Genomic DNA, 20568 nt, shown 5'->3' on the forward strand with positions numbered 1-20568 from the left:
ATGTCTCTGTGGATTTAAAGGCAGCGTATGATACAGTTGATCGAAACCAGCAACATATATGCAATCATGCACGACTACGGTTTTCCGGACAAAGTGACATGGCTTATCAAAGCTACCTTTGACCTGGTGATGTAGGTACTACGTGTGCGGAACATTATCAAATCAACGTCAACGTTATTGCAAGAAACTTTGCGACGCTGAAAGCAATCTACGCCAGCTGAAAGACGAAGCCTTAAACGAGAATTAGACTAGAAAACTATGCGTCGAAACCCAAGTATAGAAAATGGAGAGGTTCATGAGAATCTAACCTTTGCCTTCAACGGCTGGCGATCATGAGTTCATGTACTTGGGAAACGGGTAGAAGTGGGTCTCCCCTAGGAACCCACCGGGACCAGAAACAGGTTAGACGCCTTAGGAAAGTGGAGTGGAGTGAAATGATTGGTACGGCAAGAGACCCCACATATTATGAAGAATGAAAGATAAATAAATAAAGATAAATTAAAACCATGTACGACTTTAAATAGCTTTAAAATCGTACATGGTTTTAATTTATGAATTATAAGATGAGGAAGTGCAAAATGAGCCCCATCAGCAGAAAAACATTTATCAAGGATCACGTCATTTTCAATATATTATGCATTACGGTTATTTTAATTACCCTATTAGCTCATAGACAGTCTAAACAGAACGCATTTTTGCGTTTGTTTGAAGGGTTAATTGTTCATAAATGCATGACAGTCCCAAGTGAATTTTTATCACTCTTGAGATAAACCTCAGAAACTTCTTTACATTACGTGTGCTCTCAAACATTCACAAAATATGCTACGTAAGTTGCTGATGAAAAAAATATAACTTTTGGCCAGTTTCACGCAACAAATGCAAAACAGGTTTAGAGCTAAAAAAATTAGTAGAAAATTATAGTAATTTTTATTAAAAGACCCATTGAAGTGCACTAATCGGAACAACAAAAACCTTATTGCATATAAAAGTATTCTGTATATTTACCTCGGATGCACGTTTTACATTTTTATTCTTGAACTGATTGAATCAAAAGGCTGTCTGACTCTTATGCGTTTATAAGCAGTTAAGCCTTTCAACAGAATTGATGATGAACCATTTGTTCAATATAGAAGAAAATCACTAACTGGTGATTAGCCTTCTCATGTTCGTATGCAGAATAACATTTTTGAATATAACAAATGATCATAAGTCAAAATTATAAAAAGTTTTTTTCGACGAAAAAATAAACACGCACATCACCCTTGAACAATATCCTAGGATTGATATTCCAACGTTTTATAACCGACTTACTGCCGAGTCAGCCAATGTATGTTTTTCCCTTTGAAAATTCACTTTGACTGTGACTCAACAGAATTTGCTGGTACGGTCACGTTCTTCGCATAACTCTGCTCTGAACGAACGTTTCTGGGTCATTCGCAAGCTACTGGGACAACAACGTCAACACGCTACCAAAATGGAAAGGAGTCTGCTGCGCTTTAATATATTGATCCCTCGCTGCCATTTCGTTATTTAGTGATGAGAGCTTTCGGCTATCGGTGAATTATTCAATAAACTTTTCGACTACGGAAATGGGTTAGGATCAGGTGGGGGCTGTAAAGTGTTGTAATGATAGTGCTCTCATCAGCAACTAGGAATGATAAATAATTTAGTTGGGAGTCAGCAGAGCAGTGCGCGGCTTTTTTGCTAGCTCCTACGTACAGTTGATGAACATATCACTTGCTGCATATTTTAACGAGCTCATATCTTTTTTTTTGCCTATTCTGCTGTTGGATCGCACTGGGGCCATTATTGTTCAGTGCTGCGTTATTTGCGAAACACGTTGCTTGTCATTGTCCTGCAGCCAAAATGAGGAGGAAATGCTCCGAGTGCTGTACGATAGCAGCATCCCATCATTTAGAAATGCACAACACAGCAGCTGAGTGATTGCTATGAATAAGCAAGAGCGACAAGTTAAATAAATTTAGAATGATTTAATTTGCATACTGAAATTTGTGGATGAAAACGGTGACGTGAAATTTTGTTGAGCAGTCACATGGATTAAAATTTCAATTACAAAAAAGCACCTGAAACTTTTCTTCGACGTTTCGTTCGTAGCATGAGAATTGGGGTCCTTACAAAACAATTAATGGTAGCATTTGTACAAATGTAATTCCGCTCACGTGAGTCGTAAATCGAAATTAACAAGCTGCCGCATACCAAGAAGGTGGAGAGAGTAAAGAACAAACCTCTTATACCCTTTTATAGCTGCCTCTTTACTCGGGGGAAGCGGGGAGATCCTTTCCGGTCATCTGAATGAAATCACAGGAGACGAAGTGGCGTCAGCTGTGACACGTACCGCGTCATTCGAGCTTTCCGCATTTCTTTTATGTGTATGCACAGTAGGACCGCAAAAATTAATCATTTCGTGTTGGCCTGCCCTTTGGCTTTGGTTACCACCACAAAAAGGCAGTACCAATGTGGTTTGTTCAAACATCATTTCGAACGAATCCTTACACAGCGTGTTTATAGAATCGGTTTGAACATCGTGTTAAATTGGCGCATTATCAGATGGGTTGTTTTTTTTTTCTTCTGTCAGGTGTAATAAACGAAAATGTTGTTATTATACAGTCACCATTTTTTCACAAGCGTTCCTGCTATTGCAGTGTCCTTCTTAAAATTAGCCTTACTGCTACTAAAAAAAACATCCCATTCGTTATGCCGTCTTGTGCAGAACCGGATGCCCTCTCTCATCTGTACGAAATTTACCGTATGTACACACACATGGAACCGCTCAACGAGGGCGGCAAAAAGTAATCGTGAACCATGCTTTTTCGACACGCCATAATTCCATCCCGAATACGATTCTGGCAAGCCATGAACAGTGTACACTAACCAGCAAGCTGCAAACTACTGCAGACACAGTGTGGGGCGTTGAAGTTGGGGGAGGAACCATTCGGAAAACTCTCCTTCAGTAGAAAATGCTGCCAGCGGTGATGCTTTATTGGCCCGCCGAATTTCAGAGCTGCCTCTACAATGGGTCGTTTTGTGCTTTCGGAAAGAGTTTCGCTGTATATAATCAAGTAAACGATAAGAGTTAGTTCCGAGATTTACAGCTAACCGCCCAATTGATGGCTGCAAGTAGGTATATGTATATCGAGCTTTCGCGAATGAATGCAGAGAAGACATAGTTCGTTGCTTCATCGAGCCGAACCAGACACAGCATGACGTGCTAAAAGCTCCCCAAGGTTATATCATTCTCTCGATTCGATAGTGGCTTCCATGTCTAACTGATGACTGTATTTATTTTGGAAGCAAAAAAAAAAGAACTGCTTTTTATGAGAGTAACCGATGAGAACAGATAAATAGGTCACCATGTCGCACTGTTTTATTGGGTGGATTATTATATATTTCGCAGACGATATGTCACCATTAGTGGTAACAATGCAAAACTGCTGCCAATGAATTATTTGACAACTAGGACCATTAATGGCTCACAATGTTGCCAATGAAACCTAATTAAATGTTTTTCCTATATACGCTTCTAAGCAGTCTTTATCCATAGTTGATTTAGATCTTGGTTTTCAGAATGGGAAAAGACAGCATATCATAATCTAGTGTATGATATGCTAACGATAATCGTGGTTCCTACTACTAATTACGCTTATAATTGTTCCTGAGAACAGTTTCGGATTGTGTCTAGTGCAAATTGGGCATATTCAAAAATAATAAAATGAAAATCACAGAAAACTTCCGACGTCTTTATTTATCCAATCGGACGGTTTTCTTGCTAGAGCTGAAAGAGAAAAAAGCAATGAGAAAAGTCAAATTACCCACGTCGTCGTTAGCTGAAAGTAGATAAGAAGCCTTTCTAATATCCGCAACAAGCGAAGCGCTGACACTGCATCTTATTATCACTATTATCAGTTATATCAACGCATAACGCGATTGGAGAGGTTGAAACCCGAGTCTCACAGGAACCACCAGGTGGAAAGGAAAAAGAGCAAACCTTTAGTACAAGTGATAAAACTCTTGGTAAGTTGTGTAGGTACGTGGTGGCGACAATAAATGGCAGAGAAGCTTTTCACTTGATCCAAGCACGAAAATCTTGGGGCTTGACAATCCGTCTGATGATCCTGGTACAGCCATACAATCGTATTTTTTAACAAATTTTATTTGCTTCGAAACTCTACTTTGCATTCCGGTCCGGCACAATTTTGGCTTTAAAACCTCCTAATTCAGCCTTCTTCTTCGCTTTCTGAACGGAGGGTTAGGAAATGTTCACCTTTTTCACCGCTTTTCCCGATGACAGCGACGCATGTGTGTTTTAGGATTCACTGGCACTGCCAGTCTGCCACTTTCTGATTTACACACGAAGGTCAGACTTTCCCGAACCGTTGCGGAAGGTCACAAATTGTGGGCTTCCATTTGTTTTTGCTCACTCTCAAGCGGATAGAATGGATTTATGTTGCGAGCGTGTAGGATCGAGTAGCGACGCACTTATTGTGGTTCTACACACTCACAGCTTGATTCAGTAAAGTTTCCAAAACTGACTTTGACAATGCCCGAATAATAGCGTTCACGAGTTCGGACCTTTGGTGTTAAATTTTAGGTCGTGAATTTAATATTATTAGGTCAAATTTTTGTTTCAACTTTTTCGCAATAAAAGTACCTGATACAATATTGTATATTGCAATATCAGTTCATGTTCAGGTGGCGGCTTAAAGGTTGATACAGGTCGGACTCGATTATCCGGAACATCAAAAAAATTTTCATTCCGGATAATCGAGTTTTCCGGATAATCGAATCACACAAAAAATACTGAAATTTTGCGATAAATGAACATAAAATAAATATTTCTTTTCTTTATTTTACTTGTATGATGCAGTGGCGTAACCAGAAGTTATTTTTGAGGCGAAAAGGGGTAAAATCTTGAGAAGCAAAAAAACTAAATTGGACATTGATTATTTTTACTTAATTCGGATAATGTCCCAAACATGCCGGAAGTGACTTAAATGGTAACAAATAGGTCAGAAGGGATGGTAAAGGCAAAATTCGGAATGAAAATTATGAACTGACACCAAAAAAATAAAATTCCGGATAATCGAGTCTAAAATTCCGGATAATCGATTTCCGGATAATCGAATCTCCGTATAATCGAACTCAAAACTCAAAACTTATTAGTGGAGTCATGGCAGTTTCCCTGAACCCTCCCAGTTGGTCTCGAGGTACGATGCTGGCCTAACAAGCCAGCCGTCGTAGATTCGAGTCCTCGGCTCGGGAGAGACTGTTAGTGTCAGTAGGATCGTAGCACTAGCCCCGCAATTGTCCTGTACACTTTAACAGTTGGCTGCGAAGTCTGTGTATAATAAACAGAAGGTCGAGTTCCGAATCGGAACGTAGCACCGAGTCTTTGCTTTGCAGTTTCCCTGTAACCCGCTTTTTAAGAGGTTTGCAGTGTTTGCGACGGAGACTCAGCAGGTCAACCGAAATCATAAGGTTCTCGCTGTTACCGATATCACAAAACAAACTATTCAAGCTGTTTCTCGTTTTTTGCCTTTCTCCTAGAAAGGTATAGCAATCACTGGAAAAACCGAAGGTATAAAAGTGGTCCCAATGGCCGAATGTCATATACCACTCGACTTCTTTCGACGAACTGAGCATTTTCTGTATGTATGTATGTATGTGTGTATGTGTGTATGTGTGTGTGTGTATGTGCAACTTTTTTTTCTCACTCACTTTTCTCAGAGATGGCTGGACCGATTTTCATAAAATTAATTGCAAACGAAAGGTCTAGTTGCGCCATAGGTTGCTATTGAATTTCATTGTGATCGGATTTTTAGTTTAGAGGTTATGTATCAAAATGTAAAAATCACGAAACATTAATATCTCAGAAACCACACAACCGATTTCAATAAAACTGGTTTCAAATGATTGGGCTGTCCCCAGAACCCTTAACTTTTGAATTTCGTTATGATTGAACATATGGTTCAAAAGTTATGTAAAGAAAAGCAATTCAAAGACTATTCAACACTATAGCTGCTTTGATCAATATATATGGCCTCAACATGATTCAAATGTGGTATCGTACTATTTGAACGTTCCCGGTATCGCTCGTGATTAACTTGTTCGAAATTAAGAGTCATTTCTTATATATCGCTATTTCTGAAGTACTAACATTACGCCAAATTTCATATTTTATACTTTAATTCAACATCAACATTTTAGAACCCAAAGAGTGAATATACCTTTTTGGATTTAAGCATTCATGTAAATCTATTTTTACAAATAATAAGTTTGAATGAGAAAGGCTGAGTCTGACCGCTAGGTGGATTAATTTAGGTTTTTTCACTTGATTCCTTGTTCAATCATAAGTTTTAACTCAATTTCTTTCCGGACAAACGAAAACGCGCATTACTCCCGTAACTATATGCACACACTCGCGTCTACTCGCCTACTCGAGTCTTCTCCTCTATTCGCGAGCACGACCAGCCGAGTGCAAATGTTTCAAGATGCATTGCGATGATGGCGGAGGGACAAAAAATATCTCGAATTGGGTATCGGATTACTTCTGCAGCGTTTTTTTTTCGGCTGGTTTCACATTAAACTGCTTCAGAAAACTTGCCAAAGCATTCGTAGAGTGGAATCGGCGTTGATGCACGAAGCAAAACCGGGTAGATGAAAAAAGCGTTTTTGTTTTAAAGCACATTTTTCAAGTACTTCTAGGCGAGCAATTTTAGTCGAGTACTCCTACTCGTAATCGCAGTTTACAATCACTGAGTAGGACGAAAAAAGAGTTTTTGCGTGCTTGCGCACGTAAGCTGCTGCTCCGTCAATGCGTGAAGAATAAAGAGTATCTTGAAAGCGTGTGTGCAAAAGATTTGAGAAGCTTAGCATATATCTCGTTCTCAAGCAAAAAGCAGGAGACAGGTTTTGCTACTCGCTCGTTTTGCTACACTGCTCCTAACTCGTAACGTATTTTTTAATTCCTGAAACCAGAAGTTATCATCTTGAACTTCAAAATGGCGTCTTTGGTTGATATCCGGTCATTTGGCATCATCTCGATTCCGGGAACACTTATATCGGGTGGGGTTCACCGGAAGTCACACAGTTTAGAATTTATAATGGCATTCGATTTCCGGCCTGTGGTAATGATCCCGGTTCCGAAAATGCCCATATTGAATAATTTTCTCTGCACCACTTCCAGCAGTCACAAATTGGATTTCAAAATCATCATGTCGGTTCCGGAAATGTTAAAGTAGAGGTGTATTCAAGCATTTTCTTCATTTTCCAAAAATCCGACGTCGCCAACTTGGATTTAAAAATTGCATTGAACATCGATATTTGGTCTCTAGGCGTTACTCCGATACGGCAAATACCTCTATTGCAGAGCATAGGATCGATTTCAGAAGATTTTCAGGAGCTGAGAGTCGCCATCTTGAATGTCACAATGGAATCGGACGTCATTCTGGCTTTGGTAATACATACAGATCGGACTCGATTGTCCGGGATTCGATTATCCGGAATTTTATTTTTTGGTGTTCATTTTTAATTTTTATTTCAAAATTTTACCTTTACTATCCCCTTCTGGCGTATTTGTTACCATTTATGTCACTTCCGGCATATTTCGGATATGTTCGAACCAAGTGAAAATAAATCAAAGTCTATTTTTTTTGCTTCTCCAGAAACAATTTCTGGTTACGTCACTGCATCATACAAGTGAAATAAAAAAGGAAATATTTATTTTATGTTAGTTAATCGAAATTTGAATATTTTTTCTGTGCTTTGATTCTCCGCAAAACTGGAATGGAAAATCTGGAATGAGAATTTTTCGATGTTCCGGATAATAGAGTCCGATCTGTACCATTATGAGGGAGTTTTGAACTTTGGACCAGAAGTCGCCATTTTGGATTGAGAACTGGCGTCGAAAATCATGTTCCGGTCTCTGAACATCAATTTCCGGCCTCTCGGTATGAACGAGGCCTAAAAATGTTCGCACTCATTGCACACTGTAAAAAAATGAGCCCAAATTCTCACTCGATAAACGCTGCTGAGCTGGCAACCTGATATATAGCAATTTTGATGCTATTTTATTCTTTATGATTTTGTTTATTTTTGCGTAGAAATATCAGCGGCGATCATAACTACGACAGAGGAAACCCATTAACACGCAAATATAGGGTAAACAAGGGCAAAATAGACCTTTCCCGTACCCTGCACAGGATGAAACCATCACCAATCGATTTGTTGACCAATTTTACATAAGAAATGCTATATCGCAGGTTGCCAGCTCAGCGGCGTATATTTAGTGGAAGTTTGGGTTCAATTTTTTCCAGTGTGCATTGGTTTCATTCTGAAAGTGCCCAAAATGCACGAAAAATTTTAGCTTTTATATCCTGCTCCTTTAAGGGAAACTCTTCTCCCGTTCTAATAAGTCTATGACCAAATCATTTATAATATGTTTATAACTCTTAATATTTTTACCGATGATTTTCAGGTATAAAATTGTTTATTTTTGAGTTTAATCAGAAGCCCACGTTTTGGTTTCAAATATTGTGTAGATTAAAAATGATTTTTTCCAGCTAGTTTTAAGAAAAATATAGGAAATTTTGGGAAAATTTTGTTTTATTTTTATGTAACGATTAGTTAGTTTCTCAATTGGAAATGACAATGAGCGCTGACGGAGACAGGGGGCTTCACGCATAATAAGGGAAGAGGGAGAAAAGAAAGTCGATTAACAGCAGAAAAAATCTTTGAAATATTGATTGGTATCTATATATTTTTTTAAATTTTCCCCACCAATCAATAATTCTTTACAGTGTGAATATTTCATTTAAAAAGCCTACGAAATAAATCTTATTCATTGAAAGTTTACAGCGTACTAAAAACAAACGTTGATTTTTTTGTTTTTTTTTTCATCTAAAATAATATTTATTTGAGAAAAAGTCATATGACAGTTATGATACCTCTACTCTATTTCAGTTGTTTCAGAACAAATTAACAAAAAAGAGGGTACAAGAATCGCTGGTACCAGAATCAATGAGTGTGAATGTTTGGAGTTTAACAGCTTTTAAATGCATACTGTCCGCTGCTGCGCAAAACTGCGCAAATTGTCACTTTAGTGAAAAAAGCGATAGCAGATTTTTTTAGTTTTTATTTTTGAAGTTGAAATTTCATCCAGGATTAATTTTAATCATAACCATGATACCCCATTAATGAAAATTTATGATATCGTACTCAATCCGTAAGGATAAAATATAAATTTGGGCAAAAATCACAAAATTTATCAATGAAAAGTTATAAAATAAGTGTTAAACAAGAAAACAATAAACAAATCTGAAATTTTAACTATCTCAAACTTTTTCACTTTCTGCAAAATTAAAACAATACTAAAAACATTCAGCCCTTTTCAATTTATGATCATGAAATTCGTTAAACTGATTGAAGTGTCAAATATTAGCAGCAAATTCATACTATCAAACTCCGGCCAACAATAGCCCGTTTGAAGATTGCTTTTGCTTCGCACTCGTTTGCATACAAAAGTAAAGCACACATTTTGCTTTATGAGAAAAAAACAAAGAACAGTCGTCGCCCTCCGCATCTTTTCGTATTCATTTAGAACGTTGTGTCATTCCAGTGTATTAGTTTTCAAATTCATAAATTCGTTGAATTTTACTATGGAGCCTTCAACTTAAGCGGGACCACCTTATTCAATGTCAAGTAAGTTGTCAATTCATGGTGTTATACATGTATTTAAATGTCCTTTTTCAACCATAGAAACGGGGTTAGGAAGATAACATATATATGAAACAATGAAACATCGAAAATTACTAGAAGAAATGAAAATTGCAGCGAAAGACATTTTTCCTGCTGATAAGTATAATGAACTTCAAATTTTCTGGAAACAATTCAACACGAGATTTAAGCGATCACAGCGAAAGATGATGATGCTGTTGATGATGTTTTCAATTTGTATTTAGTTTGTATTACAAATAGAAATTTTTTTTTAGTTTATTTAAAAATATATATATATATTTAGGCAAAATTTGTTTAGTTCGAGGGGTCGTCCATAAATTACGTTTTTTTTTTCAATGGGAAGGACGCTCGGTGGCATTACTTGTGGTCAAAGATCATATAATTCTATAAAAAAGGAAAAAAGTGCCAAAAAATATTAAAATTGGCTTTCGTGCTTTATGGACGGCCCCAAACAAAAAATGGGTGCCAATTTGGTGTTCAGCGCCCCAAAATTATGTAAATACCAAGTTTTTGTCGCATTTATCGACACTTTTTTTGCTTGGCCAGCCTTTGTATGGAGTCGCCCCACTGTGCGCTGCTCCGGTCTGGGCAAGGCGTGTCGGTGTGAATGCGTTCATAAGAGCGCATGCAATCAATCTCAAACAAGCCCGGACGACACACGGCCAGTTATTAGAGTACAAGACAATGGAGGGGCTATCGCTGTGATCCTGTTAATACTAACAGTCTCTCCCGCGCCGAGTTTCGAACCTACGCCGACTGGCATGTTAGGACAGTATCGTACCTCGAGACCAGCTTGGAAGTTTTAGGCTTAGGCTTCAAATTTAAACCGAAACAAAAAGGCTTCAAATTTATACCGAAAAATAAGTGTCCTGATTTCTGACTCCGACCAGATGGTATCCCTATATCTTACGCTTAATCACACTCACAAGCTTAACAGTTATGGAAACTTGTATGTTTTGTTTGGAGCTTGGCACATATTTGTTGATTACTCCGGTCTGATTTGAATTGACGAGTTGACATCTGTTTCTGGATTTAGTTTGAAGAAGTGTGGGAATCGGTTCGAATGGCAAATATCGGAAGTTCAGGTTCCTAATTGTTTGTGCAAAGTCATAGTCATTGTCATAGAATTCTGGGGCTATATGAAACACAAGTGGATTAATTGCAACGAATTTAGTGATGCTAACATAGTACAAAAATGAAAAGTTCCCAGAAGGTGGCGGATAAAACGGATGATAGAAGCATATCTCAACCTAAATCACAACATATTTTGGTGTTTCATATAATATAGAAATCACGTTTTAACACTACTTTTATTACGTTTCAGGAAAGTAAATTTCCAAATATCTTTTAGTTTAAATTGAATTTCTAAGAATTGTCATTTATACTTGAAGCAGCGTCACTATCGTCTGACGATTTTCAACTGAAGATTATTTTGGGCGCGAGATGGCAGAGGGAGTTAAGCAAAACGTGACCGTCTGATGTAGGAAAACAATCTTTAAAATGAAGTACTGTTTGTGTAGTTGTGCATGTAATTGATGGGTAATAATATGCTCTTAGTTTCCGAGTGTCCATTGCCTACCGATTCCAACTGCTTGCAGTGGATCAAAAAACAGGCGCATGCCCTTCCACTTTATACAAAATTATCCTCTAATGGGATTGATTTCGATTTACACGATGCTTATACGCAAAAAATATCATCAAATCAAACGCTGATGGAAGAAAAAGAGTCATACTTGGCATCAGTTATTTCGCCAAATGAAACAGTCATCAGTTTCATTTGTAAAGAACAGATAAGCACCAGATGGAAACGAAACCCGTAATCAAACTCGTCTGATAGCGGAAACTGATCTTCGGGATTCTATGACAGAGGCCGCAAGAAATGACTGTTTGAATCGAAATGACTGCGCGAAATGTTCAGTTTCATTTCTATGTCTCGAGAACGGCCACAAGTGACGGGTCAAAGTCGCTATTTTGTAAGACTCTAACTGTGGATTAAAGCAGTTTTTTAAAGAGAATATGTTTCGCATTATAAAAATGTACAGAAATCGACAAAAACATCATGAACAAGACAGTCTAGACAGAAAGAAAACTTTTGAACGACAGGTAATTTACTTTCCTTCTGTTAAGTGTTAACGAATATTTTCTAAGAAATACGATTGTTTTGCTCTCTGCCAATTGGTATCAACATAAAAACTGGACGTTATTGACAATCCAATTCCTAGTGATAATAAAAAGCTACTGAACAAAGTTTCTGCCACTAGAACAACCGCATATAAAGGGCATCAAGCAATCTAAAATAAATTTTATCGCCTGTGGCCAAGTATTTTGTGTTCACCAATCGGATCCCATTTTCCAGTTGGCATTGTTCGGATGTGCACATGGTTTTTGTTACGTTAGAAAAGTTTTTTTTCTCCGTTAGTTGTAACATTACCTCACTTCTGATCCGGGCAAGCAATTCCACCAGATTCGGAACAGTGCACTTGTGCTTTTTGCAGCTGCACCGACTGTAACCGGCGGTGATTGCAACGGCACAATCCTGACTGTTGCTGCTGACGTCAACCCAACGGTTTGGTCCTTCGCTAAAGCTACCGAATCGATGAGGCTTTCCACATTGGGCACGACACTACCAATAACGATTATTACTACGGCTGTTTATCCGCTACTCATTAACCCACATTCGGTTTGCTATCGTAGACACTATCGAGTCATATTTATGTGTAATTTACCGTAGAAGCCAACGTGTGGCGCTGGTGGGGGGGAAAATTGACGATGTACCGCCACAAACACAACCACAATCTTGCTGGTATCGCAATAATTTCCGTGCTATATCCGATAGTCGATTCTTGACATCTATTTTTCCGACTCGTTCGTTTATCAGTTGATTGCTGTGTCATACGATTTTCACCCACACCTAGACCGCACTAGACGAAGTTGCTGCGGGAAGGAAAAACTTCTAACTGAGGCGCCGCAGTCCGGTCGATTGTAATGCCGCACAGGTTTTCCCACGGTTTTCTCCCGTAGCACAGTTCGGTTCGGAGCGCATCGTAAAACTCATTTCTCCCGCCTTGGACTCTCACCATCCTCGCGGCTCAGCTCGTGGCTAATTCAATAGAGCAGCAGCCGATGAGTGCAATTTTCCGATATTGCACTACACGGGAGGACAACGTAACGTGTGATTTACGCTTGCATGCCCGAGGATGACGGCGACCGGTTGTGATAGAAACGGGGAAGCACCATTGAATTAGGGAAAATATAGCTTCAAAGTGACAATTAATTCTATAGCGTGTTCACGATAGAAGCTGTTGCTGTTAATAAAATGTATGTTCGATCGATTTTGTAGTAATTTTGTAGTTCAACGATGTGAATAGAAATACTCGGTTGCTGTTAAGCGCTTGATAGTTAAAAATGAATACAAACATTCAATTTAGTTCAAAAGTTTTCATAAAGCTGACGACATCTCAAAATACATAGAAGCATTCTAATACATTTTTGCTAGATGAATAAAAAACAGATTGCCATTATGTTCTGCCTTTTTTCCTGTTTGCCTTTTAAGGCATTAGTCGCGCAGAATTACTACAGGCTACTGTTTTCCACCTTTTGTCCATCTAAATATATCCAGCGGCAGCAGAAGCAACAACAACAACTACAACAATAACAACACACGTCACGTCACGAGGACAAGCTCTACGATGGCTTGAACCTTCGATGCAAGAGAACCCGACGTAGTCCGTCCGTAGAGCGGCGTTCTCACGAAACGACGAGAGCGGCAACCGTATCCTGTCATCATGGTGTAAGCCTAAAGCCTATAAGGGTACAATGCACACGGCGAACGAACTGTGCTTCAGCATGGAGAAATCTGTGGGAACATCGTACGTCAAGGACGTCGTGCTGGTGGCTAAGAACGAGACTCTGGCATGTTTGCATGTTTAGATATACATCCATCCAGTTATCAGCACACCTACTCAGAACGGTCAGTAACAATACGTAACACGTCACAGGATTAAAAGTATCGCTTTTTGTTGGAATACACTACCGTGTGCTTTTTCTGCCTCCTTAAAGTATGAATCACAAATTTTCCTACAATCACATGACCTTTAACCGATTAACACCAGTTACGGTCGTTGTTTACCAGGCAATCCTGACATATGCAAATCGGGATTTTTTTTCGCCAAAGCACCAAACTATGCACTCGCTGCAACCAAATTTTAACGCATTTTTCACTTTTGTCTTATTGCTTAACTGTGCAGCCGATCGTCCGATATTAGGATTTCTCGCCGTCTGTTCGTTAGTCTAGTCCTAGTGAAAAACTGAACGGCTGGGAAAAATCGAACGATACTGCACCTGATGCGGAAACCTGCGGCATTAGGGCCCCAACTCTCAGAGAGAGTGGGAGAGGAAAATCCGGAGAATTTTGTGTTCCATTCACGCGAGCGAGCGGTTCGTTTTATGTTGGGTGCGTGTTTGTGTTTCGTTTTTAGACACATTGACAATATGCAATGCGTGGCTATCGGTGAAGTTTAGTGTTGTTACAGGACCCGGTCAGGAGGCGGTATCCGTCCGGTGGGGTGTGTGATTGTTTACGTGTCGGAACGATTGATTTTATTTTTCGCTGCTCGCTCTCTTGGTTTCCTGACTGACTGCCGATTCGCCACGGCTTGCTGGGGATATTGCCTAATTGTTTGTAGGTGTAATCGATTACTGGGTGCCAGTCGCCTCGTCTCTTTCGGCCAATTTTCATTCACCGCTAGTTGTAATTGGGTTAAGAAACGATGGGGTGGCTTCTGTGTATGTGATCGATTGTAGAAAGGATGTTTCATGAAACACTATTTAAATCCTACAGGTAAAAGTTCGACAGGTTTTTTTTCTGTTTTGCAAATATTCATGCCTAGCATTGTCAAGTTTATTCGGATGCAGATGATGGAATCGTTTATTAGACGAATGTGTTTGCAGAAAATGTTCTGACAAACAGGTTCAGCATTGCATGCGGATGGTAGACTGTGACCCACCCTAATGAAGTGATGGGTGTAGCTATAAAAAAGCTCAATGTTCTACACTGGCGGAAGCTTTCGTTGCTAGCTTTTGGTTGTGGAGCATTTTACTTTTCTTTTGATTTTAGTTTACGTCTTGTAGCAGGGTCCGTCAAGCAGAGCCTGGAATATTATAGTGGTTAAAATAGTGTGGAACTTATTTCTTATTTATATTGCATTTTTCTATTTATAATTTTTTTCTAGAAATCCTAAATTTCGTTGAATTCGTTAAAAGTTGTTTTGGCGTAAAATTCAAACTATTTTTTTAAAGTATTTTTGTCCACTAGTTTTATTAATGACCATGGTATTCCTCTCTTATGTCTGCTGTTTTCGTGAACAAGCAAATACCAAAAACCTGACAATTGGGTACAAAAGTGTTGTCGATAATATTCTTTTTTATAGCTATTATCGAACGGTTTCAAAATTGCTTTGAGCACACTGGAAACGAGCAAATTAAAGAACAAAACACGTATTTTTAATATAGAATTAGCATTTTTTTATAATTTCAAATAAAAAATAACAATTTAAATAAACTACAGGTGAAAAAATTGCTGGTAGGTAACTTTTAACTTGTTCTTAAAACAGTTTATTGTCATATCTCAAGGCTAGACTTATCAGAAATTTAATCGGAAATGTTGTGTACTGTAATGATTTTCATACGTTGAAACTTATGTAAAAACATTGTATATTTGAAAAAAATCTATGTTTTTCTATGAGTTTTAACGTATGTATTCAGTATTTGCAAGCTGTTGAAGTTGAAGTTGAATTCCGAAATTGAGAATAGAAATCTATTTTTGAAAATATGGTTATATTGTTATGTTTGAAAATTGGATTCACTTTCAAAGTTCTATACAAACGTCCTTAGTACATTTTTTTTATTTAAACCTGAGGTAAATATTCTAGCAAATGTGAGTTATAATTTCCTTTTTACACAGCAAAGAGGTAAAGGGAAAATACCGCTCTCATTTGCAAAAATGTATGCAAAATTACTGAGCTTCCATTTTCATTCTGTTTTTTCGATCCAGATAAAGCCAGAAAGAATATGTTTTCATTTTTGATGTTTGAGCGGATTTGTGGTTTTGAAGTTAAATTTTTTATAAATATAATTTTATAAATATATACGAAAAATTGCGTAAATTCCAAAATTTCCTTGAAAACGCGTGAACCTCGAAGTTCGCGTAAAAAAACGCGTAAATTTTGAAATCCGCGTAGAATAACCGCGTATATTCCAAAAATCACGTTAATTTCGAAATCAGCGTTGGAAAACCAGCGTTAATCCCGAAATACGCATAAATAAAAATCGCGTAAAATCCTAAATTCGCGTGAGAAAAACGAACGAATGAACCCGAAATCCGCGTAAAGAAGTCCTTAGTGTACGTGATTTCCGAGTAAATCGAAATGACTAATTTGAAGTTTTTTCCGGTGTCAACGATTTTTCCAATTTCATTTTCGTTCTTTGGTCTATGAAATCTGCATTATTTTACTAGATTTTGTGAATCATGTTCGATAAAAACCACTTTTTGTTTAAATAAATTTTCAATCAAATTCGAAGAAATAGAAAAACGAATCTAAAAGTTAATTAAAAATTGAGCGAACTTGAACTAGAAATTAGTTCGATATATAGGATACAGATAAGATGATAGAGATCAGTGTACAAAGAATAAAGGATAGAGGAATGGAAATAGAGATTGGAGGATAAATAGATAAGGGTACAGAATTTAGTAAACATATTAAGGGATAGAGAAAACAAAGCACAAATAAAGAATAAATGATAATAAACAGAATCAGAATAGATAATAGAAGACAGAAAAAAGTCAATCGAGGATAAATGCTAGAGAATAGATGATTAGGAACAAAAAATAGATAAAAGAGGACAGAATCCGTTTTCACTATCTTAAATTTTTTACCGTTTATCCTCTATTCTCTATGCTCTCTTCGTTTTCCTCTATTCTTCAAACTGTTTTTGCTATGCATAGCGAAAACAGTTTGAAGAATAGAGGAAAAAGGGGAGAGTATAGAGAATACCCAGCAAACAAATTGGTTCATATAACTCGCGCTCAACTCTGTTAAGTGAACCCTTATTTGGTAAAAAATGACCATATAAGATGCATGAAATGTTCCTATGTGTACAAATCTGGAGGCCATATACGTACATTGTGAGAAAAAAATTCTTACAATTTTGAATAATTTCGCAGGCTATCTTAAATGACCTTATTTGAAATTTTGAAATTAATTTCAACTTTATATGCATATTTGAACGACTTAGAATTAACACGATTTCTGGTTTGCTGGGTAGAGGATAAACGGTGGAAAATAAAAATAGAGAAAGCAGGTTAGAGAACAGGGGAAATAGCAAAGAGGACAGAGGACAGAGAATAGAGATAGAAAATAAAGAACAGAGCTGGAGAATAGAGTATAGAGCATAGAGAAATAAGAGAAAACATATTAAAGAAAAGAGCACAAAGGATAAAAGAGAAAACATAGATGAAAAATACAGGATAAAGAATAGTGGATACAAAGGAAATTGGGGATGGAGGATAGAGAATAGAGAAAAGGGAAAAGAGAATAAATAAAACAGCAATAGCATAAACGGTGAAGTATAAGTAACAGATATTAGCGACTTTACACTAGCAAAGCAAAGCCTTGGTGCTACATTCCGATTTGTAACTTGACCTTCTGTTTATTATACACAGACTTCGCAGCCAACTGTTTAGTGTACAGGACAATTGCGGGGCTGGCGCTACGGATCCTACTGACACTAACAGTCTCTCCCGAGTCGAGACTCGAACCCACGACGACTGGCTTGTTAGGCCAGTATCGTACCTCGAGACCAGCTGGGAAGTTGAGGAAAAAAAGTTAAAGATATGAGGGTACAGAAAAAAATAGAGAGTAGAGAATAACGCATACACAGTAAGAAAATTTGCGTCGAATCGCATATGAAGAATTACCTCTATCGCTCATGATAGAAAATTCCATAACATTTTAATTAAATGTTATAGCACTTGATTTTCAAACAAAACCGTGGTTTACGTCAAAAGCAATTGAAATGTAAATGAGAAAATATTTTACGTGGCGTGAAAAATTCAGAATTTTTTACTGTGTAGATTCTAAAATATTAAGAAAAGAAAATACTGGTTAAAGAATAGAGGATAGTGAATAGAGGGTTGAGAACACAGAAAAGATGGCACTGAGAGAAGATCGAAAATAGTAAATAGTGAATAGAGGATAGAGAACAAACAATGATCATAGACGATGTAAGAAAAATGATGGGGAATATAGAATAGAGAATAGAGGTTAGGGAATAAAGGATAGAGAACAGAGGATAGAGAATAGAGGATAGAGAACAGAGGATAGAGAATAGAGAATAGAGAATAGAGAATAGAGAATAGAGAATAGAGAATAGAGAATAGAGAATAGAGAATAGAGAATAGAGAATAGAGAATAGAGAATAGAGAATAGAGAATAGAGAATAGAGAATAGAGAATAGAGAATAGAGAATAGAGAATAGAGAATAGAGAATAGAGAATAGAGAATAGAGAATAGATAATAAGGAATAGAGAATAGAGAATAGACAAAAGAGAATAGAGAATAGAGAATAGAGAATAGAGAATAGAGAATAGAGAATAGAGAATAGAGAATAGAGAATAGAGAATAGAGAATAGAGAATAGAGAATAGAGAATAGAGAATAGAGAATAGAGAATAGAGAATAGAGAATAGAGAATAGAGAATAGAGAATAGATAATAGAGAATAGAGAATAGAGAATAGAGAATAGAGAATAGAGAATAGAGAATAGAGAATAGAGAATAGAGAATAGAGAATAGAGAATAGAGAATAGAGAATAGAGAATAGAGAATAGAGAATAGAGAATAGAGAATAGAGAATAGAGAATAGAGAATAGAGAATAGGGAATAGATAATAAAGAGTAGAAAATAAAAAAGAGTGGAGACTAGGGAATGGAGAGTAGAGCGCCATAGAGTTTGGAATTTTTTTTCTTTTCGCCGTAAGAGATAGTTTTTAAATAGTTTATTTGACACGGCACGATACAATTTATGTTTACCTGAGCCAAGTACATTTTTTTTTTAAATTCTAAATTAGCAGGGAAAAGAGGGAGGCCTTTTTTTTATTCTCGCGGCCGACTACGAGCTAGTTGGGATTTAAGGTGAGAGGAGGGGTGTTAAAATTTTGTTTTTAACTATTTTATATTACAGAATGTATTCATTTGTACGTGGCTAACCAGTGATGTTCTGTTTGAGCAGTTTTGGTCTGAGGTGTCTGCGTAAACATAGAGATGCCGAGTCTTCGTTTTAGTGTCTCCAGCCGGGTGTATCATTCTCTTTCAGTTTGTGACAGAAATTGTATTCTAGCAAATAGATAAAAGAAATCAAATTTTAATGCCAGCATTTTTTATAAACCCGTATAGCTGTGTCATGTACTGGAGATCACCGCTTCCCAGAATGTCTCTAACGGGTACGTTCGGTTGTTTTCCTCGGGCCCGAAGGGAATCTATAAGCTCTGACCTAACACCACAGTATTCGGTACACGACCAAACAACATGCTCGATGTCATGGTAGCCATCGCCACAAACGCAGTGATTACTGTCTACAAGCCCTATACGAAAGAGATGCGTGTCTAACGTATAGTGATTGGACATAAGTCTCGACATCACGCGAATGAAGTCCCGACCTACATCCAACCCCTTGAACCATGCTTTCGTCGATACCTTAGGAAAAATGGAATGTAGCCACCGTCCCAGTTCATCTGAGTTCCATGATGATTGCCAACTGTTGAGTGTTCTCTGACGCAAAATGCTATAAAATTCATCATAAGCAATTGGTCTTACATAAATATCGCCATCAATAGCACCCACCTTAGCTAAAGCGTCAGCCTTTTCATTGCCCGGAATGGAACAACGAGAAGGGACCCACGCTTAGGTAACCCGGTAATTTTTATCTGTTAAAGCACTTAAAAACCACCGTTTTTTCCCCAGGAAATACGGGGTGTGCTTCACAGTCTCTATCGATCGCAGAGCCTCAATGGCACTGAGACTGTCTGTGAAGATGAAGTAGTGGTCTATGGGCAGGGTTTCGATGATCCCAAGAGAGTACTGAATGGCAGCAAGTTCTGCGACGTACACGGAAGCAGGAGCATCGAGTTTGTAGGAGGCGGTAAAATTTTCGTGGAAAACACCGAAGCCAGTGGACTCATCTAAATTAGATCCGTCAGTGAAAAACCTTTTATCATAACTAACATGTTTAAACTTATTGGAAAAATTTTTAGGGATCTCTTGGGGTCGCAATTGATCCAGGATACCAGAAATGTCTTGTTTCATGGTGGTGTCGAAGAATATAGCATTATAAGAAATATATTAAAGTGCGACATTGGAGGAATCGTATGAAGAAGGATTAATATCTTGAGCCATATAGTCAAAATATAATGTCATTAATCTGGATTGAGATTGAAGGTCGACCAACCTCTCGAAATTTTCAATTACTAATGGGTTCATAACTGTGCATCGAATTAGCAACCGGTAAGAGAGATTCCAAAAACGCTGTTTCAACGGAAGAATACCCGCTAGCACTTCAAGACTCATCGTATGGGTCGACTGCATGCAACCTAAGGCAATACGCAAACAACGATAATGTATTCGTTCCAGTTTGATCAAATGTGTGTTTGCTGCGGAGCGGAAGCAGAAACACCCGTACTCAATTACAGACAATATCGTTGTTTGGTAAAGCCTTAGAAGGTCTCCTGGGTGGGCTCCCCACCAGGTTCCGGTAATCGTACGA

At 37.8% G+C, this 20568-nt stretch overlaps 1 protein-coding gene across 4 annotated transcripts in view; it reads right to left on the reverse strand.

The window, feature by feature from the left end:
* LOC129721225 (uncharacterized) overlaps window positions 1–14070 on the reverse strand; it is a 42167-nt gene extending 28097 nt beyond the window's left edge. Inside the window, exons 1-2 of one of the 4 annotated variants that reach the window (XM_055673537.1) lie at window positions 13883–14070; window positions 12185–12687 (exon numbers count right to left, since the gene is read on the reverse strand). The gene's annotated coding sequence lies outside the window, so the exon portion shown is untranslated. Of the gene's footprint in view, window positions 1–12184; window positions 12688–13715 lie in introns of all 4 variants that reach the window. The other 3 variants (XM_055673534.1, XM_055673535.1, XM_055673538.1) reach the window with 3 other exon arrangements.
* Window positions 14071–20568: the final 6498 nt, after the last annotated feature.

Source organism: Wyeomyia smithii, chromosome 2 (genome assembly GCF_029784165.1).
Source record: "Wyeomyia smithii strain HCP4-BCI-WySm-NY-G18 chromosome 2, ASM2978416v1, whole genome shotgun sequence".
NCBI classification, from domain to species: domain Eukaryota; kingdom Metazoa; phylum Arthropoda; class Insecta; order Diptera; family Culicidae; genus Wyeomyia; species Wyeomyia smithii.